This window comes from Hyla sarda, chromosome 4 (genome assembly GCF_029499605.1).
Source record: "Hyla sarda isolate aHylSar1 chromosome 4, aHylSar1.hap1, whole genome shotgun sequence".
Lineage (NCBI taxonomy): Eukaryota > Metazoa > Chordata > Amphibia > Anura > Hylidae > Hyla > Hyla sarda.
The window spans coordinates 403,988,075-404,013,161 of NC_079192.1; the positions used below are offsets into that span (position 1 = coordinate 403,988,075).

At 46.0% G+C, this 25,087-nt stretch overlaps 1 protein-coding gene across 3 annotated transcripts in view; it reads left to right on the plus strand.

Annotated features, from left to right (window-relative positions):
* The first annotated feature begins 352 nt into the window (after positions 1–352).
* Positions 353–25,087, plus strand: part of ARHGAP8 (Rho GTPase activating protein 8) — an 86,820-nt gene continuing 62,085 nt past the window's right edge. Inside the window, exons 1-4 of one of the 3 annotated variants that reach the window (XM_056517439.1) lie at positions 353–421; positions 3,075–3,499; positions 11,462–11,614; positions 19,738–19,888. The gene's annotated coding sequence lies outside the window, so the exon portion shown is untranslated. Of the gene's footprint in view, positions 422–3,074; positions 3,500–3,924; positions 4,180–7,727; positions 7,865–11,461; positions 11,615–19,737; positions 19,889–25,087 lie in introns of those variants that run through there. The other 2 variants (XM_056517441.1, XM_056517442.1) reach the window with 2 other exon arrangements.

A 25,087-nucleotide genomic window follows, 5' to 3' on the forward strand; every position in this document is an offset into this window, starting at 1 on the left:
TTCCTCTTGAATTACTCAGTGTGAACGCACCCTTAGACAGAATTTGGTGCAGGCCACGGTGACTATACAGTAGATATGACTTGACTGACTTGATTACTGACAATTAGATGAGTTTGGCTTACTTGCAATTGACAGGTGGCTGCAAACTTTAGGCTTGAGGCCTCCAATGCGCCGGACACACACAGAGAGGACTGCACTGGACCTCAGGAACTAAAAGAGAGATTGCAGCCCCTCCCCTGGTTATATAGGGGAGCTGCAATAGGTCGCTTGGGGGGGGGTCACCTGGTCACTAGTGCCTCCTGCGTAACAATCACATGGTATAACAATTAAAGAAACAGTACATTATTAATATCACAACTTATATACACAGGGGATAATATATAAAGGGGCACAGGGAACATGTAGAGACTCTGCCTGACAGGTAGGGTTGCCACCTTTCCCTCAGAAAAATACCGGTCATGGGTGTGGCTATGTGGGGGTGGAGCTACAAAAGGGGAGGGGCCAGATTGCACAGGGGCTGAGGGATCAGGGGTTTAAGAAATGGCACGGGGGATGGGAGGGGGGTTTAAGAAATGGCATGGGGGATTGGAGGGATACAATATATATGCGGGGGGAATTTTCCTATATCGCACAAAAAATTTACATTTAGAGAATACCTACCAAAACCCTATTTATGCCAGCGGCGGCGGTAGTGGTGGTGCGCGACAGCAACGCTGGCTCTCTCTGATGACGAGTGACGTCCCCCTGCGCAACGTCAGATAAACAGGCTAATCAGACAGTATCACACATGACAGGATTAGATACACAGGCTCAGCAGATAGTATCACACATGACAGGATTAGATACACAGGCTCAGCAGACAGTATCCCACATGACAGGATTAGATACACAGGCTCACCTCACAGTATCACACATTACAGAATTAGATACACAGGCTCAGCAGACAGTATCGCACATGACAGGATTAGATACACAGGCTCATATCCCACATGACAGATTTGGATATACAGGCTCAGCAGACAGTATCACACATGACAGGATTAGATACAGAGCGGAGCAGATAGTTTCACACATTAAAACATTAAATCAGTGTTTCCCAACCAGGGTGCCTCCAGCTATTGCAAAACTACAACTCCCAGCATGCCCGGACAGCCAAAGGCTGTCTGGGCATGCTGGGAGTAATAGTTTTGCAACAGCTGGAGGCATCCTGGTTGGGAAACACTGCATTAAATACACAATTTTGCAGAGAGGTCTCACCAGTCTCTTGTCTTCACTTTCTCCTTTCCCCGGGCGGCTCCAGGTTAAGGAATGTCCGGGGTTGAGGAGGAATGGGGTGGGCAATTATTTATCCCATGGGGCCACATGAGAAACTAAAAGTATTGTGGAGGGCCGGGTAGTTGTCCCCCAGATCAGGCAGCATAGTTGTCCCCCAGATTAGGAGCATAGATGTCCCCCAGATTAGTAGCATAGTTGTCCCCCAGATTAGGAGCATAGTTGTCCCCCAGATTAGGAGCACAGATGTCCCCAAGATTAGGCAGCATAGTTGTCCCCCAGATTAGGAGCACAGATGTCCCCAAGATTAGGCAGCATAGTTGTCCCCCAGATCAGGCAGCATAGTTGTCCCCCAAATTAGGAGCATAGTTGTCCCCCAGATCAGGCAGCATAATTGTCCCCCAGATCAGGCAGCATAGTTGTCCCCCAGATCAGGCAGCATAGTTGTCCCCCAGATCAGGCAGCATAGTTGTCCCCCAGATCAGGCAGCATAGTTGTCCCCCAAATTAGGAGCATAGTTGTCCCCCAAATTAGGAGCATAGTTGTCCCCCAGATTAGGCAGCATAATTGTCCCCCAGATAAAGCAGCATAGTTGTCCCCCAGATAAAGCAGCATAGTTGTCCCCCAGATTAGGAGCATAGTTGTCCCCCAGATTAGGAGCATAGTTGTCCCCCAGATTAGGCAGCATAGTTGTCCCCCAGGTTAGGAGCATAGTTGTCCCCCAGATTAGGAGCATAGTTGTCCCCCAGATTGGGCAGCATAGATGTAACCCAGATTAGGCAGCATAGTCCCCCAGATTAGGAGCATAGTTGTCCCCCAGATTAGGAGCATAGTTGTCCCCCAGATTAGGAGCATAGTTGTCCCCCAGATTAGTAGCATAGTTGTCCCCCAGATTAGGAGCATAGTTGTCCCCCAGATTAGGAGCATAGTTGTCCCCCAGATTAGGAGCATAGTTGTCCCCCAGATTAGGCAGCATAGATGTAACCCAGATTAGGCAGCATAGATGTAACCCAGATTAGGCAGCATATTGTCCCCCAGATTAGGAGCACAGTTGTCCCCCAGATTAGGAGCACAGTTGTCCCCCAGATTAGGAGCATAGTTGTCCCCCAGATTAGGAGCACAGTTGTCCCCCAGATTAGGAGCACAGTTGTCCCCCAGATTAGGCAGCATAGTTGTCCCCCAGATTAGGCAGCATAGTTGTCCCCCAGATTAGGAGCATAGTTGTACCCCAGATTAGGCAGTTTACCCCCCCCCCCCCCACATATATATATATATATATATATATATATATATATACACACAGACACACATGCACAGACACATATAAACACAGACACATATATACAGACACACAGAGACACATGCACAGACACATGTAAACACAGACACTCACCCGTCCTGCGCAGCAGAGGGAGACAGAATACACGGCCTCTCCCCCTCCCTGCTCTGCCTATGGAGGGTTGTAAGACTGCACGGGGCAGAGAGAAGGAGGGGGAGGGGGAGGGGGAGAGAGGAGATAGGAGGTGCAGCCCCCTCCCCAGCACTGTACAATCTCTTCCTGTCATCGCACGGAGCTCTCCCTGTCACAGGCTGCTGGTGTCAGACCTGGGCATTGTACGGCCGGTCATGAAAGCAGTGCTCTTCTGGGGATGCTGCTCCATCCGCCCCTGTCAGTGAATAAAAAATACCGGCCATTGCATGGCCGGTATTTTTCATCCAAATTTACCGGCACAGCCCGGAATGTAGATGAAAATACCGGCCGTGCCGGTAAAATACCGGCAGGGTGGCAACCCTACTGACAGGTCAGGAGAAGTACAAGGAAACACCATCCCGTACTGGGTTACCTCATATTAAATTCACAGACAAGGAAGTGTAAACTCCTAAACCCACAAAACACAAAGTGTATACTCCTAAATTTACAATACAGGAAGCGGAATTCACAATACAGGATGTAGAAACTCCTAGATTCTCCAAACAGGAAGTGGAAACTCCTAGATTCTCCAAACAGGAAGTGGAAACTCCTAGATTCTCCAAACAGGAAGTGGAAACTCCTAGATTCTCCAAACAGGAAGTGGAACCTCCTAGATTCTCCAAACAGGAAGTGGAAACTCCTAGATTCTCCAAACAGGAAGTGGAAACTCCTAGATTCTCCAAACAGGAAGTGGAAACTACTATATTCACAAAACAGGATTCACAATAGCAGAGGGGAAAAAATTGGGCAACCAAGGTAATACGGGGAATGGGAGGACTACAATACCCAGAAAGATTATCAGAATTAGGGTTATTTAGTTTAGAAAAAAGAAGGCTTAGGGAATACCTAATAACTATGTATAAATATATCAGGGGGCAGTATAGAGATCTCTCCCATGATCTATTTATACCCAGGACTGTATCTATAACAAGGGGGCATCCTCTACGTCTAGAGGAAAGAAGGTTTCTACACCAGCACAGACGGGGGTTCTTTACTGTAAGAGCAGTGAGACTGTGGAATTCTCTCCCGGAGGAGGTGGTCATGGGGAACTCTGTAAAAGAATTTAAAAGGGGTCTAGATGCATTTTTGGAGAATAACATCACTGGTCATGTATACTAGATTTATAGGGACAGAGGGTTGATCCAGGGATTTATTCTGATGCCATATTACAGTCGGGAAGGAATTTTTACCTCTAGTATGAGGGTTTTTTGCTTTCCTCTGAATCAACTCAACTCAGTAGGGACTCATTAGGGTTATAAGTTGGACTCTGGTCTTTTTTCAACCTTATGAACTATGTTACAATAGCAGAGGGGAAAAAAAACTCCTAGATTCACAATACAGTAGCTAAGCCTGAAACACTCAATGTATGTTCTAAATAGTAGATATAAGTAAAGATAATTAATGGAATATTGACGCACGTAATAGTGACTTAAAAGGTACTTTTCATCAAAAAATTTTTTTTATATATCATAGATTAATGTATGCAGAATAACTTTCCAATTGCATGTTACTCTGGCCAAGGACAGGCCTAGACTAACTGGTTCTAACAGGTTTAGGTCTATTCTTAACCTTCCAGTACTTATCAGCTGCTGTATGCTTCACACAAAGTTCTTTTTTTTTTTTCTTTTCTGTCTGACCACAGTGCTCTCTGCTGACACCTCTGTCTATGTCAGGAACTGTCTGGGGCAGAATAGGTTTACTAAGGAGATTTTCTCCGACCCCGGACAGTTCCTGGCATGGACAAAGAGCACTGTGGTCAGACAGAAAAGAATTAGACAACTTCCTCTGGAGCATACAGCAGCTGATAAGTACTGGAAGGATTACGATTTTTAAATAGAAGTAATTTCCAAATCTGCTTAACTTTCTGGCACCAGTTGTTAAAATAGTAATAATAATAATAATAATAATAATAATGTTTTCCACGGGAGTACCCCTTTAACTGAATGTTTGTATATATAGGGTTGAATTAGAGTCGAACAAAAAAATGTTAAAGGGGTATTCCAGGAAAAAACTTAATATATATCAACTGGCTCCAGAAAGTTAAACAGATTTGTAAATTACTTCTATTAAAAAATCTTAGTCCTTTCAATAAATATCAGCTGCTGAAGTTGAGTTGTTGTTTTTCTGTCTGGCAACAGTGCTCTCTGCTGACATCTCTGCTTGTCTCAGGAACTGCACAGTGTAGAAGAGGTTTGCTATGGGGATTTGCTTCTAAACTGGGCGGTTCCCGAGACACGTGTCATCAGAGAGCACTTAGACAGAAAAGAACAACTTAACTTCAGCAGCTCATAAGTACTGAAAGGATTAAGATTTTTTAACAGAAGTAATTTACAAATCTGTTTAACTTTCTGGAGCCAGTTGATATATATATATATATATAAGTTTTTTTCCTGGGTAACCCCTTTAACAGCTAATGAAGGTGTATGGTCACCTAAAGAGTCCGGCAGCTGCCAGTGGTGAATCAGTTGACCATCTCCCATGAAGTGATGTCATCATTCCTTCATAGTGACATCACTAGTGCACACCTACGTTGCTGGTCATAGATAATTCAGTCAATACAGCCAACACATTTCTAGATAATTTCAATTGATCAATATACAGTGGTCCCTCAACATACGATGGTAATCCGCTCCAAATGGACCATCGTTTGTTGAAACCATCGTATGTTGAGGGATCCGTGCAATGTAAAGTATAGGACAGTGGTCTACAACCTGCGGACCTCCAGATGTTGCAAAACTACAACACCCAGCACGGGCATGCTGGGAGTTGTAGTTTTGCAACATCTGGAGGTCCGCAGGTTGAAGACCACTGGTAGAGGAAGTTGTACTCACATGTCCCCGCCGCTCCGGACCCGTCACCGCTCGTCATCGCTGCCCTGGATGTCGCCTTCTATGGCTGTCGCCGCGTCCCCGGGGTGTCCTCGACGGTCCGGCAAGGCCTCTGCTTCCCCGGCATCTGCGCTCTCCGTCGCCGCCATCACGTCGCTACGCACGCCACTCCTATTGGATGACGGGGACGGCGTGCGCAGCGACATGATGACGACGATGTAGAGCGCCGACGATGCAGGGGATACCGAAGAGGACGCGCCGGAGCCCCAAGGACAGGTAAGTGATCATCAGCGGACCACACGGGGCACCGTAAACGGCTATCCGGTGGCAGCTGACGCAGTCTGTGCTGCCGGATAGCCGTTTATGCGATGGCCCCGACATACAAAAGAATCGTATGTTGATGCTGCCTCTGACAGGCCATCGTATGTTGAAATTATTGTATGTCGGGGCCATCATAGGTCGGGGGGGGGGGGGGGGGGCAGTTACTGTATTGGCCATTACCTAAGGAATTAGACTCCCCTAGGATCATTGTACATTTGTAGAGAAGATATTTTTTTTAAGGGTAACTGTACCTTTAAGAACCCCGATTCCACATTCTAGTGCTGTGGATTGTTTTAGATATTTCAGTTTCATAGGACTTGTTCTTGCAATAGGATATTACAGGAGCCGCTCCGCATCCTGACTCTCTGTATCGCTTCATTTTCATTGCAGACTAGTCACGGCTTTTGCAGATATTATATAGAATAAATAACTCTCGGCTTCGGCGCGGTAGGACATCAAAGCGTCGGTGCTTTAGCTTTGTTTAAAGCAAATCTCTCTAAATTCTTAAAGGGGCACTCCACCCCTAGACATCTTATCCCCTATCCAAAGCATAGGGGATAAGATGTCTGATCGCGGGGGTCCCGCCCCCACCCCCGTGTGACATCACGCCCCTTCCCCTCAATGCAAGTCTACGGGAGGGGGTGGGACCCAGACTCTCCAGCGCGGGTGGTGTCATAGCTGGTGGAGATACCAAGGATGGGCATGGTGGTCATGGATGGGTAAACATAATATATATTCTTGAAAAGCTGAGGGTGGAATACACAATTTACCACTGTCACTGTTGCGGCGAGCACTCCGACCACTCACTCTGGCCGTGAGTGCTCTCCTCCTCCTTCCTCCGGCGGGTCTGGGATTTGCATTGCGGGACGCGCCCTCATGCGAATCTCGGCCGTCATTCACCACTTGCTCCTGCTGGCGTCTTTGCTGCCTCTGTTCCCCAGCGCGCGCCGGAGCTCTGAGATTTAAAGGGCCAGTGCATCCCTAATTAGCGTTTCCACCTGTCCCTTCATTATAAGTATGTGCACCTCGCTCTACCTCTTGATGGATCTTTGTGTGCTGTTTGCCCAAGAGAAAGCGTTACTGTGTTTAGCCCTGTTAGTGTTCTGACCTTCCGCTCCGTGACCTGTCCATGCTCCTGTGCCGCCTGCCTATTAACCTCCTGCTACATTCCTGACCACGTACCTGTGCCTCTTGCCCTGACCATCTGCTATCCTGACTACGAGTTGCCTGATCTCTCCTGTTCCGCGTATCTCCTCAGCAGCCTGTGTGGACGAGTCGTGTCAGGGGTAGCGACCTGGGTGCCACCTGCAGCAGTAAGTCCGTTGCGCTTTGTGGCGGGCTCTGGTGAAAACCAGTGGCACCTTAGACTTTGTTCCCTGACATGGCCTAAGTCATCATCCACACAGGTACAGCAGATCCACTACTACCGTGAGTGTTACAGACACTCTGTATATCACAGTTGGCACTTTCTATAAAAGTGGGTGGAGCTTAGATGGAAGGTGTGGCCTCCACAGCCTGCTACGTTTACTATAAGTTACACCAGAAATTGCTGTAAATTATAGAAAAATCGACACTATGGGTGGGCATTATGGGAATTAACCCATGAAAGTCAATGTTTGGAGCTAGTTCCTGAGATGTTCAGGAGGTGATAAGACTTACAGCGGTTAGCTCTTAGTGGTGAAGAAAGGCCCAAACTTGACCGGAGGTCTACTAAAGTTTCGTTTTGCTAAGAGGTCTGAACTAAATGTTACCATCTCCGGGTAGAAGAAATTACTCTAGATTTAAAGGGGGTTATCCACCATAAGATGACTTTAGTTCTTACCTGGATAGGAGCTTCAAAGTGACACAGGATTAACCTTGGCGCTGACCGGGATGAACAGAGCAGGTGTCGCAGTACTTCAAACAAGGACTTTATTTGGACCAAGATGCAACGTGTTTCACTGCGCATGCGCAGCCTCTTCAGGCATGACAGGTAGGGCAAACCCTCTGGTATATATATATATATATATATATATATATACACAGTACAGACCAAAAGTTTGGACACCTTCTCATTCAGAGTTTTCTTTATTTTTATGACTATGAATAATGTAGATTCACACTGAAGGCATCAAAACTATGAATTTACACATGTGCCGTCACGCCCCCTTCTATAGACTTGCATTGAGGGGGCGAGGCGTGATGTCATGAGGGGGCGGGGCTATGATGTCACGAGCTGCCGACTCCAGCGTTCGGAACAGTTTGTTCGAAAAGCTGAGCAGCAGAGTACCCCTTTAAGGATTTTGGAAGTTCTGCACTTTTTCTTGTATTTAGACAAAGGGAATGAACCGCTCCGACAAATCCGTAGAAAGCGAATGTACAGACACAGACTTTAATCCTCCGAGGGATTTTCACACAAAGCCTTTTCTATGATTGCAGAAAGCTGGTAGCATGATAATGTTTGTGCTGTGATGTGCGCATCCGCCAGCCAGAGCTGCTCGGTGCCAGCCGATGATATCTAACAGCAAGAGCTTCATTACATACGGGGTACGAGGACGGGTTAGACACCTCGGCACAGAGAGTCTGCTGACGGTCTGACAAGGAGAAATCTGCAACGTCTTAAAGGGGTACTCCGCTGCTCAGCGTTTGGAACAAACTGGAGCTTGTGATGTCATAGCCCCGCCCCCTCGTGATGTCACGCCCGCCACCTCAATGCAAGTCTATGGGAGGGGGCGTGACGGCGGTCACGCCCCCTCCCATAGACTTGCATTGAGGGGGTGGGGCGTGACATCAAGAGGGGGCGGGGCTATGATGTCACGAGCTCCCGGCGCCGGCTCCAGCATTCGGAACGCTGAGCAGCGGAGTACCCCTTTAACACCAGGTCAACAGGCAGCTGGAATAATGATGGGGAAAAAAGATACATACACACATCCAACATGCACATCATACATACACGTACATCATACATAAACACACCATATATACACCTGCTGCCTCCAGATCCCCCCGCATAATACATCTCCACACATCATACATACATACATGTTACACACATCTCCACATATCATACATACATACATACATGTTGCTTACACACATCTATCATTCATACACACATCATTCATACACCATACATGCAGTACATACACCCACATCATACATACACACACCACCTCCACCCCCACACACATGCATCATGCATACTGTACATACACACATCATACATACTTACATAATACATAAACACATCATATATACACCTGCCACCTCCAAATCCCCCACATAATACATCTCCACACATAATACATACATCCTTCTAGCTTACACACATCTCCACACATCTTACATACATACATGTTGCTTACACACAGCTATCATTCATACACACATCATTCATACACTATACATACAGTACATACACATCATTCATACAGCATACATACAGTACATACACACACATCATGCATACACACGCTGCCTCTGCCCCCCCACATACATAATACATACATACACATACATCATACATAAACACATCATGCATACACCCGCCGCCTCCAGATCCCTCCGCATAATACATTTCGACAGATCATACATAAATCCTTCTAGCTTACACACATCTCTACACATCTTAAATACATACACTCATACATACATGATGCTTACACACAGCTATCATTCATACACACACACATCATTCAGACACCATACATACAGTACATACACAGATCATTCATACATCATACATACAGTACATACACACACATCATACATACACACGCCGCCTCTGCCCCCCACATGCATAATACATACATACATCATACATAAACACATCATACATACACCCGCCGCTTCCAGATCCCCCGCATAATACATCTCCACAGATCATACATACATCTCCTCCTAGCTTACACACATCTCCACACATCATACATACAGACATGTTGCTTATGCACATCATTCATACACACACAACATTCATACATCATACATACAGGACACACACACGTCACATATACACAATACATACAGTACATACACAGATCATACATACACCATACATACAGTACATACACATACATCATACATACACATTCTGCCTCCGGACCCCAAATCTAACCTGCCCTAACCAGCAACCTTCCCCCCCCGGAAATTGACACCCCACGCTGCGCCTCCGGACCCCAAATTGAGCATCTGCGACTGTCCATTTTAGGGGGCAGTACCACAGCTGGGATACAGGGACTCCCTTTCCCATACTTTTCTGGCCAATCACAGCTAAGCACCTACTCTGCTCTGTTATGCCACGAATATAGTTCTGGAAAAAGTGCACTGGGGAGGATTTACTCACTACAGTACTATAGATGACATATGAAGGGACAAGGAATTACTGATATACTGGGTTTGTAGGGTGTTATTGAGGGGTCCAAGAGCGGAGTCACCTGCTGTTACTCTGAGCACTGTTTGGGTGGCTGTAGTCACACAGGTTAGGTTTGCATGATAGGGTTGCTATGGGCTTGGCTCCTGCTCTGGACAGTTCCTGCCATTGACAGAGGTGTCAGCAGAGAACACTGTGGTCATATAGAAAAGAAATTCAAAAAGAAAAGAACTTCCTCTGTAGTATACAACAGCTGATAACTACTGGAAGGATTAAGATTCATTCACCTTCAGAGGGAGTCTGTCTATAACTTGAACATTCCAGCACATCAAAATTAAAGGGGAACTCATATATTCTGTTGTAGTCATTCAGTAAAGAGGTGGTTTGCTTAGGAAACTTCTTTTTATTAGAAGAGGCCCCTTTAATTAGAAGATTACATGGTGTTCTCCTAAAATCAGCTAAAACAAGTATGCAATTCCTCTACAGCGCCACCACAGGAAAACTGGAGTAGTACACAGTTCTGATTTACAACAGCTCATTGTGTAATGGATGGACCTGATGGTCCTCCAGAGTGAAACCTTCTTTTTGTAGCTACTGTCTCTTCTTGCTACTAGATCCTGAATGGAATTAGAATAGAATTGCCAGGTAAAGGCTTAGTTAGAATATGAGTTTCTTAAAGGGGTAGTCTGACAGAAAACAAATGTTTTTAAATCAACTGGTGCCAGAAAGTTAAACAGATTTGTAAATTATTTCTATTTAAAAATCTTAACCCTTCCAGTACTTATCAGCTGCTGTATGCTCCTGTGGAAGTTGTGTAGTTTTTTTTTTCCATTCTGACCACAGTGCTCTCTGTTGCCACCTCTGTCCATGTCAGGAACTGTCTAGAGCAGGAGAAAATCCTCATAGCAAACCTATTTTGCTCTGGACAGTTCCTGACACTGAGCACTGTGGTCAGACAGAAAAGAACAACTCAACTTCCTCTGGAGCATACAGCAGCTGATAAGTACTGGAAGGATTATCAAAAGTAATTTACAAATTTGTTTACCTTTCTGGCACCAGTTGATTTGATCATTCCCCCCCCCCCCCCCCTCCCCCCCTTTGGAGTACCTTTTTAAACCAGTCAACTTGTACAAAGTACTTCATGTATTTTGTTCCTTATGGTTTTTAAGATCTTTGCTTGCTGTCATTGAATGGTAACTTTAATTTTTTTACTTTCAGATTGGCCGTCTATCCTGTCCATGGTGCACACAGTCATTGATTTTAGGAAGAAACCAGAATATTGCCGCCACTGAGTGTAAACATTCCGGGGCCGGTGTCAGGACGTCATTCACGTTCCCAGGTTAAATATTAATCTCAGCTCAGATATTTTAGGTAAGTGAGTCACCTCTAAAATTCTGGGAACAGTCGCGCTGAGTGTGTGGTGGCTGAGTGTCCGGGTAAGTTTTGCTGTCTCTCTTCTGGCAATTTTCCGCCTCCAGAAGGTCTCTAAACTAAATCGGGGAGATGGGGCATAGACGTCTGGTCCGCCGTGAGCGGCTAGACATCCGTGGTGTGTGATTTTTTAAAGGGGTACTCCGCCCCTAGAGATCTTATCCCCTTTCCCCAGTGATCTCTGTGCAGCACCCGGGGTTCGTTTAGAATGCTGGGTGCAGGCGGCGGGGGTCGTGACATCACGGTCATTCCTGCAGGTCTTATGGAGTCTCGATGGTGGCACAAGGGGGACCTCCACAATATTCAGCATTTTTAACCCTAAAGGGGTACTCGGCCCATAGACAACTTATCCCCTATCCATCGCCTACCCTCGCGATCTCAGCTGCGGCACCCCAGACATCCAATGCACGGAGCGAACCTCGTTCCATGACGGGGGGGGGGGGGGGAGGCTCGTGACGTCACGGTCACATCCCCTCAATGCAAGTCTATGGAAGGGGGCGTGGTGGCAGTCACGCCCCCTCCCATAGACTTGCATTGAGGGGACGTGAGTGTGACATCATGAGTGGGGGCGTGGCCGTGACGCTGCACCCGATGCACGGAGTGAACCTCGTTCCATGACGGATGACTGGCGATGCGGGGCGGAGTCTCGTGACGTCACAGTCACGTCCCCTCAATGCAAGTCTATAGGAGGGGGCGTGACTGCAGTCACGCCCCCTCCCATAGACTTGCATTGAGGGGACGTGAGTGTGACATCATGAGTGGGGCGTAGCCGTGACGCTGCACCCGATGCACGGAGTGAACCTCGTTCCATGACGGATGACTGGCGATGCGGGGCGGAGTCTCGTGACGTCACAGTCACGTCCCCTCAATGCAAGTCTATGAGAGGGGGCGTGATGGCAGCCACGCCCCCTCCCATAGACTTGCATTGAGGGGACGTGAGTGTGACATCATGAGTGGGGCGTGGCCGTGACGCTGCACCCGATGCACGGAGCGAACCTTGTTCCATGACTGATGACTGCCGATGCGGGGCGGAGGCTCGTGACGTCACAGTCACGTCCCCTCAATGCAAGTCTATGGGAGGGGGCGTGACTGCCGTCACGCCCCCTCCCATAGACTTGCATTGAGGGGTCGTGACTGTGATATCACGAGTGGGGCGTGGCCGTGACGCTGCACCTAATGCCGGATGCAGAAAGGAGATCCCCAGCGGCGGGACCCCCACGGTCAGACATCTTATCCCCTATCCTTTGGATAGGGGATAAGATGTCTAGGGGCGGAGTACCCCTTTAAGGCCAATTCTGTAAATATATTTCTATACATAATGATGAACACATCTATAATCCATAATTTCTGCAAATGGATGTCATTATTTCCATCACTCACCATTGCGAGAGGAGGGCGGTGGCGGAGGCAGCGGCGGACGTTTGAACTGCGCTCTCTCCCCGGTGACGTCATCGGAGCTGGTTGGGTGTTGAGGCTTTGATCTCTGAAATTGAGGACGGGAGCAGGTAGTTTGAGGGCACTTTGCACTTTAATATATTTAGACATCAAAGCTCAGCTGGACTCTGGGCTCGGCCTACATCACCGATGCACAATGGCTCATTTCTGGTATCGTGATGAAGACTCTTCTCATCTCGGGCTGATGTCACCCTCCACAGACCAGAAGATAGCGGTATTATTTCATCTTATTGGGGAAACATACAGAGAATGAGAAGCTTATAATCATGTAGGATTATAGGACGAGCTAATAATACCGTCCACTCACCGGAGCACTGGAGATATGTGACGAGGTGGCAGGGATTTTTCTGGACTCCACGTCAACAATCTCATTAAAGAACATTATTGGCCCCAAGGACTCCTAAGGTGTACGCTGGGCACAGACGGAAGCCTCGAAAATGAAATGCCTGGCCTCCCTTGCGCAGCTAGCTTATGCCTGCATGACAAGATGCACAGGCATATGCTGCTACCTACACTAGGGAAGCCTGGCATTGGAATACCAGACATATCAGAACCTGGTGTGAGCCCGGCCACCTGCTTGTGCCCAGCGTGTGCCTGGCCACCTGCTTGCCAGGTGAATAGATCTAGTGGTGCCCTGCGCCACTAACGGGAACCGAATTGTCTTTATGGTGTCCTGCGCCACCAATGGGAACCAAATAGTCTGTTTGGTGTCCTGCGCCACCAATGGGAGCGAATAGTCTGTTTGGTGTCCTGCGCCACTAACGGGAACCGAATGGTCTTTTTGGTGTCCTGCGCCACCAATGGGAACCAAATAGTCTGTTTGGTGTCCTGCGCCACCAATGGGAACGAATAGTCTGTTTGGTGTCCTGCACCACTAACGGGAACCGAATAGTCTTTTTCGTGTCCTGCGCCACCAATGGGAACCAAATTGTCTGTTTGGTGTCCTGAGCCACCAGTGGGAACTGAATAGTCTGTTTGGTGTCATGTGCCACCAGTGGGAACTGAATAGTCTGTTTGGTGTCCTGTGCCACCAGTGGGAACTGAATAGTCTGTTTGGTGTCCTGTGCCACCAGTGGGAACTGAATAGTCTGTTTGGTGTCCTGTGCCACCAGTGGGAACTGAATAGTCTGTTTGGTGTCCTGAGCCACCAGTGGGAACTGAATAGTCTGTTTGGTGTCCTGAGCCACCAGTGGGAACTGAATAGTCTGTTTGGTGTCCTGTGCCACCAATGGGGACCGGGTTCACAAAACAGTACTTACCTCCTGCAAGGTGCAGACCCCAGGTCCTCCACGGCCAGCATCCAAAAGTAAACGGCATGCAGCCTCACCTCGTCAAGGATGGAGCAGTCAGGCTTGGGTCAGGCAGGTTTCTAGAGGAAGGCAGCTAAAAGCAAAGGATGAACAGGTGGCCTGCCATGCTTCCCCCCCCCCCCAGGCCCTTTTCTGGGCTCCCTGTCTTGCTCTTAACTTCTGAGCGCCCTCAGCTGAATGTTCCCAGTGGTGGTGGCTGGGAGTTTGGAAGAGCTCAGAAGACCGCTTATGGGAGAGAGAGAGGTGACGCAAGGAGATACCGGGCGGCTTGTTTAAACCAAGATAGAGGGGGCAGGGAAATCATTGCCCACCTTGAGAAGAAGGACAGTGGGTAACAGGGAGTGAAGCTGCCCCCTATGCCCTCGTATCACTACCTTCTGTTCCCCTTCATCACTGCTTCCTATCAGCAGAATCTGGGGAAGGCTAGCTGTGCCCTAGATGGCTGCCTAGTTTTCCTAGTGGCAGCGCCGGCCTTGCTCCTAAAGACAGTCTGGCTACTAGTCACTGATAACTTAGGCCCTGAGCTCTGTTATCCTGTATAAGCATTTTTAATTAGGCAGTGTATGTTGGTATTATTAGGGCATTATGTGGTGGCCCAGTACGGGAGGTGTTACCCCGTACCCTTGTTGTCCTGTCAGGCAGCCTGAGTGTCCCCTGGGCCCCCCTTGCATCTGTCTCCCATGTAAATATGTTTATTATGTATTATATTGTTTAATGTGTGAAGAAAGCGTTGTCACTTTAAGACTGTTTACCATGTGATTGTTACCCAGGAGGTATCAGTGACCAGGTGACTTAAAGGGGTACTCCGGTCCTAAGACATCTTATCCCCTATCCCAAGGATAGGGGATAAGATGTCTGACCGCGGGGGTCCCGCCGCTGGGGACCCCTGCAATCTTGCATTCGGGGCCGGAGTATCGTGACTTCCCGACTCCACCCCCTTGTGACATCACGATACTCCGGCCCCGTGGTCGGCACCCGGCAGTTTGTGAGCTGGTAGCGTGGTGTGCAGCTCAAAGTGGTGGGTGCAAAATGCAAGATTGCGGGGGTCCTCAGCGGCGGGACCCCCGCAGTCAGACATCTTATCCCCTATCCTTTGGATAGGGGATAAGATGTCTTAGGGCCAGAGTACCCCTTTAAGGGTGACCAATGGGATCCCCCCAGACCCTCCCCCATAAAAGCCCTGGGTGGGGGTTCTGCTCTCTCTCTCTTGCTTCCTGCTGAGGTCCAGTCAAGTCGAGCCTAAGTGTCCAGAATCATAGGAGGCTCAAGTCCAGTCTGCAGCCACAAGCTACAAACCTGCAAGTAACCACAGTCACAGTCTTGTCAGTCACACAAGTCAGTCACAGTCATCATTTGTCAAGTCATCGTGGTCTGCATTAAATTGACCTCATCTACTACAAGTCCCAGCAAGCACTTAAGGTCTCTGTGTCACTGGTCACCTCCGTGGGCCCTGGCTGAACTGTATAGACATTTTTCACCTGTCTAACCTCAGTAAAGCCGCCGTTGTCCGTAACTTGGGGTTGGAGTCATTATTGCCCCTGTGCCAGGACCAGGATCCAGCGGTATACCTTCGGGTGGTTTTGAGGTTAAACCATGCCCTGGCGTCACGAATACAAGGTGTTAATGCTATCACCCACTAGTGTAATTCCATCTGCCCTGCATCTCACACCCCTATACCACAACTATATGGCATTATTATCTGGATGTGATCATACCATTGGATTATTTGCATCGATGGACACAAGAAAAGTTAATTTTATGTTCAGCAAGGTGTCGAAACTTACTGTAAATTCGTTCCCAGTGTATACAAGTTTTTACTCAGACCCTAAAGCAGTGGTCTCCAACCTGCGGACCTCCAGATGTTGCAAAACTACAACTCCCAGCATGACCGGACAGCCGATGGCTGTCCGGGCATGCTGGGAATTGTAGTTTCGCAACATCTGTAGGTCCGCAGGTTGAAGACCACTGCCCTAAAGCAAAAGGCTGTCTGGGCATGGTGGGAATTGTTTTGAAACAGCTGGTGGCACCCTGGTTGGGAAATACTGAATAAAGCACCCTGAAAGTGAGTGTATCTACTGGTGTGTGCTTAAAGGGGTACTCCAGTGGAAAAAAACTTTTTTTTTTTTTTTTTTTTAAATCAACTGGTGCCAGAAAGTTAAACAGATTTGTAAATTACTTCTATTAAAAGATCTTAATCCTTCCAGTACTTATTAGCTGCTGAATACTACAGAGGAAATTATTTTCTTTTTGGAACACAGAGCTCTCTGCTGACATCACAAGCACAGTGCTCTCTGCTGACATCTCTGTCCATTTTAGGAACTGTCCAGAGCAGCATATGTTTTCTATGGGGATTTTTTCCTACTCTGTACAGTTCTTAAAATGGACAGAGATGTCAGCAGAGAGCACTGTGGTCATGCTGTCAGCAGAGAGCTCTGTGTTCCAAAAAGAAAATAATTTCCTCTGTAGTATTCAGCAGCTAATAAGTACTGGAAGGATTAAGATTTTTTAATAGAAGTAATTTACTAATCTGTTTAGCTTTCTGGCACCAGTTGATAAAAAAATAAATAAAAATAAAAATAAAAAAGTTTTTCCACTGGAGTACCCCTTTAAACACACACCGGTAGATACACTCACTTTCAGGGTGCTTTATTCAGTATCTACTGGTGTGTGTTTAAAGGAGTACTCCAGTGGAAACAAATTTTTTTTTCTTTTTTTTTTTTAATCAACCGGTGCCAGAAAGTTAAACAGATTTGTAAATTACTTCTATTAAAAAATCTTAATCCTTGCAGTACTTATTAGCTGCTGAATACTACAGAGGAAATTATTTTCTTTTTGGAAAATTTGGATAGGTTTGCTATGGGGATTTACTCCTACTCTGGACAATTCCTAATATAGACAGAGGTGTCAGTAGAGAGCACTGTGGTCAGACTGGAAAGAAATTCAAAAAGAGAAGAACTTCCTGTGGAGCATACAGCAGCTGATAAGTACTGGAAGGATTAAGATTTTTAAGTAGAAGTCATTTACAAATCTGTTTAACTTACTGGCACCAGTTGATTTGAAAAAATAAAAATAAAATAGTTTTCCACCGGTGTACCTCTTTAAGCGCCGATTCCAGAGGAGGCTGCTTTAAGTGGAATTCCGCTCAGAATAAATTTGAGTGAATTCTCATAGTGTGCAGGGGCGTTGACCCATCAGAACATCTACTCTCCAGGTATAGACATCAAAGATGGAGGTCATCATGTGGGGCCCACCTGTATAAGCTAGAGAGGTGAGCCTCTGACATGCATTGTTTCTAATGGTTGTAAAATCCCCCAGATAAAAAAACAGGGGGTCTCCCCATGATCCACCCCCTCCCCCCCATAGCAGCTATCAAGGTTTGACTGTCATGAGGCCACCTTTTTAAAGGGGTTGTCCAGGAATACAAAAACATAGCTGCTTTCTTGTAAAAAAAAAAAAAAAAACAGTGCCACCCTTGTCCTCAGGCTGTGTGTGGTACTGAAGCTCGGTCCTATTCACTTCAATGGAACTGAGCTGCAACACCAGACACAACTAATGGACAGGTGTGGCGCTCTTTCTGGATCAAAGCAGCCATGTTTTTCTAATTTTATTTTTAACCCCTTTGAAAAAAGATCATTCCAAAAGTTACCATTGATGTATTAAAAAAACAGCAACTTCAATATGGCAGTCACTACTGTTTGCCACCTTACATCACCTTTAACCCACGTTCGATGACCGGACAAACTGCTGGATCATGTAGTACATGACTTTAAAGGGGTACTCCGGTGGATTTTTTTTTTTTTTTTTTTAAATCAACTGGTGCCAGGAAGTTAAACAAATTTGTAAATTACTTCTATTAAAATATATTTGTCCTTTCAGTACTTCTTAGCAGCTGCATAGGAAATTCTTTTCTTTTTGAATTTCTTTTATTTTTTGTCCACAGTGCTCTCTGCTGACACCTGATACCCATATCAGGAACTGTCCAGAGCAGGAGAAAATACCCTATGCTGCTTTGGACAGTTCCTGACACGGACAGAGGTGTCAGCAGAGAGCAAGACAAAAAAGAAATACAAAAAGAAAAGAATTGCCTCTGTAGCATACAGCAGCTAATAATTACTGGAAGGATTAAGATTTTTAAATAGAAGTAATTCACAAATCTGTTTAACTTTCTGTCACCAGTTCTTAAAAAAAAAAAAAAAAAATTAAATAAAGTTCTCCACCGGAGTACCCCTTTAACTTTGTCGGGGATTAGTTAGGGTTATTTTTGGGAAATTTTTTCATGGTAAGGACAGTCCCTTGAAATTGGGGAACGAGTTGAGCTCATTGTCCAGACCAGTGGTTTGCAAAATGTGGACCGCCAGCAGTTGCAAAACTACAACTCCCAGCATGCCTGGACAGCCGTTGGCCGTCCGGGCATGATGGAAGTTGTAGTTTTGCACAGTTTACAGATCCTTGGTCCACGCAGACGGGAAAAACTGCTGGATCATGTAGTACATGACTTTAAAGGGGTACTCCGGTGGAAAACATATATATATATTTTTTTTTTAATCAACTGGTGCCAGAAAGTTAAACAAATTTGTAAATTACTTCTAGTACTTCCAGAACTTATTAGCAGCTGTATGCTACAGGGGAAATTATTTTCTTTTTTAATTTCTTTTCTGTCGTGTCCACAGTGCTCTCTGCTGACACCTGATGCCCGTATAAGGAACTGTCCAGAGCAGGAGAAAATCTCCTATGCTGCTTTGGACAGTTCCTGACACGGACAGAGGTGTCGGCAGAGAGCACTGTGGACAAGACAAAAAAGAAAATTCAAAAAGAAAAAATTTCCTCTGTAGCATACAGCTGCTAAAAAAGTACTGGAAGGATTAACATTTTTAAATAAAAAAAAAAGGTTTCCACCGGAGTACCCCTTTAACTTTGTCGGGGATTAGTTAGGGTTATTTTTGGGACATTTTATCATGGTAAGGACAGCCTCTTGAAATCAGGGAACGAGTTGAGCTCATTGTCTAGACCAGTGGTTTGCAAACTGTGTCCCTCCAGCTGTTGCAAAACTACAACTCCCAGCATGCCCGGACAGCCGTTGGCTGTCCGGGCATGCTGGGAGTTGTAGTTTTGCTCAGTTTACAGAGGCAGAGAATGTGATTGTCCGTCCTGTTCTTGCCGGAGTGTCTCCCATGAATCCACACTGTGTCAGGCGGGGAGGGGAGGAATGCAGGGTGAGTGGGTGGCTTTTATTTTCACCTTGGATTTTTTAAAGTGTTTTCTCTTTGTGTGCCCCGCCTTCACTATCCTCACATGTAGCCCGAACAAAGGAGCCCTGATCACCTTCTCCAGGACCTTCTCAGGAGGCGCAGTCACCTGGGCATACTCCCTGCCAGGAAGACCTACCGGACCAGGGGGACGGTGACCCCCCGAGCTCCCCCTCCAACCTCAGCCGGGGACACCCTGCCAGGTAAGAATCAGGAAGCGCCACAGGTGCTGTCAACGGAAGGTAACTAGAGATGTAGCAGAGCTGAATTTGTCGTTTAACCCTCCGTCGGCTTGTTTTCCGTAAACAAAGCGAGATCGCCAAGAACGAAACTTCCCGCAACGTTCTAATATGGTTCGGCCCACTTTTTTTTTATTTTTTATTTGCCATAAACCGAGCTGCAGAATAAGCTGCAAATTATGGCACCGAGAAGATGATGCCAACATATACTACTATGGCATGGTGCAGCGGGCGCCATTCATTTCAATGGCCTCTGAACGGTGCAAATATCAGCACTAGTTTTCTGACTTTACGACAGTCCAAAATGCATCAGGTTTATTAGGAAGTGCGCAGTTTCGGCGCAATTCATTTCCTATTTATTTATTGACATAGGGGGAGATTCTTCAAAACCACTGTAGAGGAAGAGTGGTGCCGTTGCCCATAGCAACCAATCAGAGTGCTTCTTTCATTTTTAACAAGGCCTGTGGAAAATGAAAGAAGCAATCTGATTGGTTGCTATGGGCAACTGCACCTCACTTCCTCTACACTGGTTTTGATGAATCTCCCCCATAGATCTTAATAACTCTGAACATTTTGTGTTTCGCACAAAGGAAGCTGATAAATACACTTGTATTTCTGTAGAAGTTTTTAAAATACATTTAATTAAAAAAATTAAATTATGATTATTTTTATTTATTTTTTTAAATATTTTTTGTTCAGTTGAAAATCACTAGAAAGCTTACGGGATATTTTCGTGATAAATACATGTGTATAGCGTGCCGCAATTCACCACTAAAAAAAAAACAACACAGCGTAAACGGGTCCTAATACTTGTCACAGCTGAGGATTTGGCAAAGTTGTATCCTTGTCTGATCTAAAGAGGCTTATGCGTTTTTACTGCACTAACACAGTGTTACAAAGTATCAGCGCAGAAGAAAAATGTTAAATTCTGTTGGTGTAGTTCGGTGTTTACCTACCAGGGTGCCTCCAGCTGTTGCAAAACTACAACTCCCAGCATGCCCAGGCAGCCAAAGGCTGTTTAAGCATGCTGGGAGTTGTAGTTTTGCCACAGCTGGAAGCACCCTGGTTGGAAAACACTGTTAGAAGCTAAAGCAAGCGGAGATCTTGCACTGTTTTATGATAAGATTCTCCTTATTGCCCATAGCAACATATTGTGATGTCCCAGTAAGGGATGATGTGACCCCGTACTGTCCTCCTGCCCTGTCAGGCAGAGTCTCTGCATATCCCCAGGGCTCCCCTGAAGCATACCCCCATTATGTATATAGGTTTGCCTCATTTAATGTACTGTTGCTTTAATGTTTGTACCACTTGATTGTTACCCAGAGGTCTTCAGTGATCAGGTGACCCCCCCAAGTGACCAATGGGCTCCTTGCACAGCCCCCCTATATAACCAGGGGAGGGGCTGCAATCTCTCTTAGCTCATTGCTACTTCTGCTGAGGTCAAGTTTGTAATGTCCCAGTACAGGATATAACCCTGTATAGTACTTAGACCCTGTCAGGTGGAGTCCCTTATTGTCCTAGGGGATCTCCTGCAGTGTCTCCCCCAGTATTGAAGCTAGTGTTACTGTGTATAGTCAGTATAATGTTATGTACTATGTGTATAAAGTATAAAGGACCTTTGGAGGTATCACATGTTATGTTAAGGACCTTTTGGAGGTATCACGTTATGATCACCTGATCTGTTATGTTACCCAGAGAGCACCAGTTAAACACATGACCTGCAGCTTGACCTATGGGCTTCTTGCTCAGCCCCCTTTATAAGAGGGACGGCCATTACAATCTCTCACTTACACCATCACTCCTGCTGAGGAACAGTAAAGACCAGACACCTCAGATCCAGCATACAGTACCCCTGGAGGCCTCAAGCCTATATGTCAGTAAGTCCAGCCATCTATGTCTACTGTCTCTACCTACAACCAAGTCAAGTTACCAATCAAGTCAGTTATAGTCGGAGTGGTATATCACGGTTTTAGGTCCGGTCAGAAAACTGTATACGGAGCAAAAATGAGACAACTGGAGTCAGCGTTTGACTCCGGTCGGCTCACTGAAATGAATGGGGTTCGGGCTGGATCCGGCTGGGATATGGGAGCGGCCGGTTTTTGCCCCTCCCAACCGGATCCAGCAACCGTACACTACAAACATAGTGTGAACCCACCTTAACCCAAGCCTCACTGCAGTTTTTTTTTTTTTTTTAAGTAATCATTTTACACAGTGTGAACGTAGTAGCCTAAGGCCCCGGTTGCACTATGACATACTCACCTGGAGTATAAGGATAGGGGATAATTTTCAGATTGCAGGGGGGTCGGACCGCTGGGGCCCCCTGCGATCTCCTGTATGGGGCCCCGGCAGCCCACGGAAAGGGGGCGTGTTGAACACCGTATGAAGCGGCGGCTGACACGCCGCCTCAATACAACTCTATGGTAGAGCCGGAGCACTACCTCCGGCAATCTCTGGCTCTGCCATAGCTCTGTATTGAGGGGGCGTGTTGGCCACCGCTTCGTGCGGTGGTCGACACCCGCTATCTGGCCAGCTAGCCGGGGTCCCGTAAAGGAGATCACGGAGGCCCCAGCGGTCGGACCCCCCGTGATCTGAAACTTATCCCCTATCCTTAGGATAGGGGATAGGTTTATCAGCACTGGACTACCCCTTTAAGTTCAGAATCCAGAATGTCCTCCACAGAATTTTTCTACTGCGGATATTCCGCAGTGTGAATGGGTTCGATGGAAAAAACCTCTTGACACCAATGTTAAAGGGGTATTCCAGGGGAAAAAAAATATATATATCAACTGGCTCCAGAAAGTGAAACAGATTTGTAAATTACTTCTATTAAAAAATCTTAATTCTTCTAATAATTATCAGCTGTTGAAGTTGAGTTGTTGTTGTTTTCTGTCTAACAACAGTGCTCTCTGCTGACATCTCTGCTTGTCTCGGGAACTGCACAGAGTAGAACAGGTTTGCTAAGGGGATTCGCTTTTACTCTAGACAATTTCCGAAACAGGAGTCATCTGAGAGCACTTAGACAGAAAAGAACAACTCAACTTCAGCAGCTCATATGTACTGAAAGGATTAAGATTTTTTTAATTGAAGTAATTTACAAATCTATTTAACTTTATGGAGCCAGTCGAAATTATATATATATATATATATATATATATATATATATATATATATATATATATTATAGATAGATAAACACACATATATATAGTGTATGTATGTATATGATTATATCTTTTTTTTTTTTCTTCCCTGGATAACCCCTTTAAATTCGTGCAGCAAAATTTCCGTAGTGTGAACAGGACTAGAGATGTAGCTGGTAAATGCGTGTTTTATTAAAAATAATATTAATGACATTTTTTTTATAAAAAAATGCATTTACCAGCTATATCTCTAGTCCTTCCTTATTACATAACCTAAAAATTTTGCATATTAAAGGGGTACTCCGGTGGAAAACTTTTTTTTTTTTAATCAACTGGTGCCAGAAAGTTAAACAGATTTGTAAATCACTTTATAAAAAAAAAAAATCTTAATCCTTCCAGTACTTATTAGCTGCTGTATACTACAGAGGAAATACTTTTCTTTTTTGAACACAGAGCTCTCTGCTGACATCATGACCACAGTGCTCTCTGCTGACATCATGACCACAGTGCTCTCTGCTGACACCTCTGTCCATTTTAAGAACTGTCCAGAGTAGGATAAAATCCCCATAGAAAACAAATGCTGCTCTGGACAGTTCCTAAAATGGACAGAGATGTCAGCAGAGAGCAATGTGGTCATGATGTCAGCAGAGAGCTCTGTGTTCCAAAAAGAAAAGAATTTCCTCTGTAGTATTCAGCAGCTAATACGTACTGGAAGGATTAAGATTTTTTAATAGAAGTAATTTACAAATCTGTTTAACTTTCTGGCACCAGTTGATTTAAAAAAAAAAGTTTTCCACCGGAGTACCCCCATCTGTCCCTTGAGGTCTGAACTCCTTTTATTTTACTGTAATTTGGAACTATGGGTATGGTGCAACTCAGGACCTCGGCGCAGTTTGTGCAACCCAAACACTTTTCATAGTGTGCAGCCTCCCCATTTTTTTTCAATTTTCGGCTTCATAAATTACCCAGTAGATAAGTAAATTTCCAACCCTCATTTACACCTCTGGGCAGATGCTGTCAGATCAAGTTGCAGTATGTGTTTTAAGATCCTAGAACAGAGACAATGGAGGCCTCTGTGTCCCGGTGGCGGTGTGAATACAGCTCTGTATACACTTAATAGGGCCAGAACAGGAAAATCATGCAGATCCCGGCATAACAGGAATAAGTTGTCCTGTCACAACCTGTTTAACTCCTGCACGGTTTCAAAACAGCTGCGCCCTCCGGCGATATTGTCAGCATTCAGACTCCCTCCATAATCACTAACTAAACACATTATATTAACGTATCATTACCTCCGTAATTGACTGCGCGCTGTCAGAATACCCATTGCCTCGTCTGAGACGCCCTTGGTATCTCCGCACGACTATGATTAGATGTGATAAAAGACTACGAAGGGGAATCCATAATCTTATAACGACGCGTTGTTAGTAGCGTAAATGGTTAATTTGTGCGGCCCCTTTTAAATCACAATTTTTTCCTAAAATTTCTCTACTTTACTGCACTGATCCTCCAAATTCACTTGCAAAACTACAACTCCCAGCATGCCCGGACAGCCGACGGCTGTCCGGGCATGCTGGGAGTTGTAGTTTTGCAACAGCTGAAGGCACCCTGGTTGGGGAAATACTATCCTAGTTCATTATTGACAGTTAGGCCCTTTGCACCCTACTAGGGGCTTCTCCAGCAATCATGTTTTGCAGAAGGGTCCTTGTTCAGCTGTTTCTCTACTTCTGGCAATGGGATTCTGCTGCTCTGTGCACAATGCAGAATTTCCGCGGTGGAAAATGTTGCCGTAAAAATTCCGGACATGTTCATTCTTTTTGCCGGCTATGCATTGCCGTCAGTGGTGGTGGCGGTGCATGTCCTGATTAAGCCGTCATTGATGGCAGTGCATAGCCGACGAAAGAATGACCATGTCCGGAATTAAAATTTTTCCCTTTCGCCATGACAGCACCAACTGAGAGAGGGACTCCGCCCCTAAGGATAAAACGTAGGTCCCTCCTCCCAAACCTCAGTGGTTTCCTGT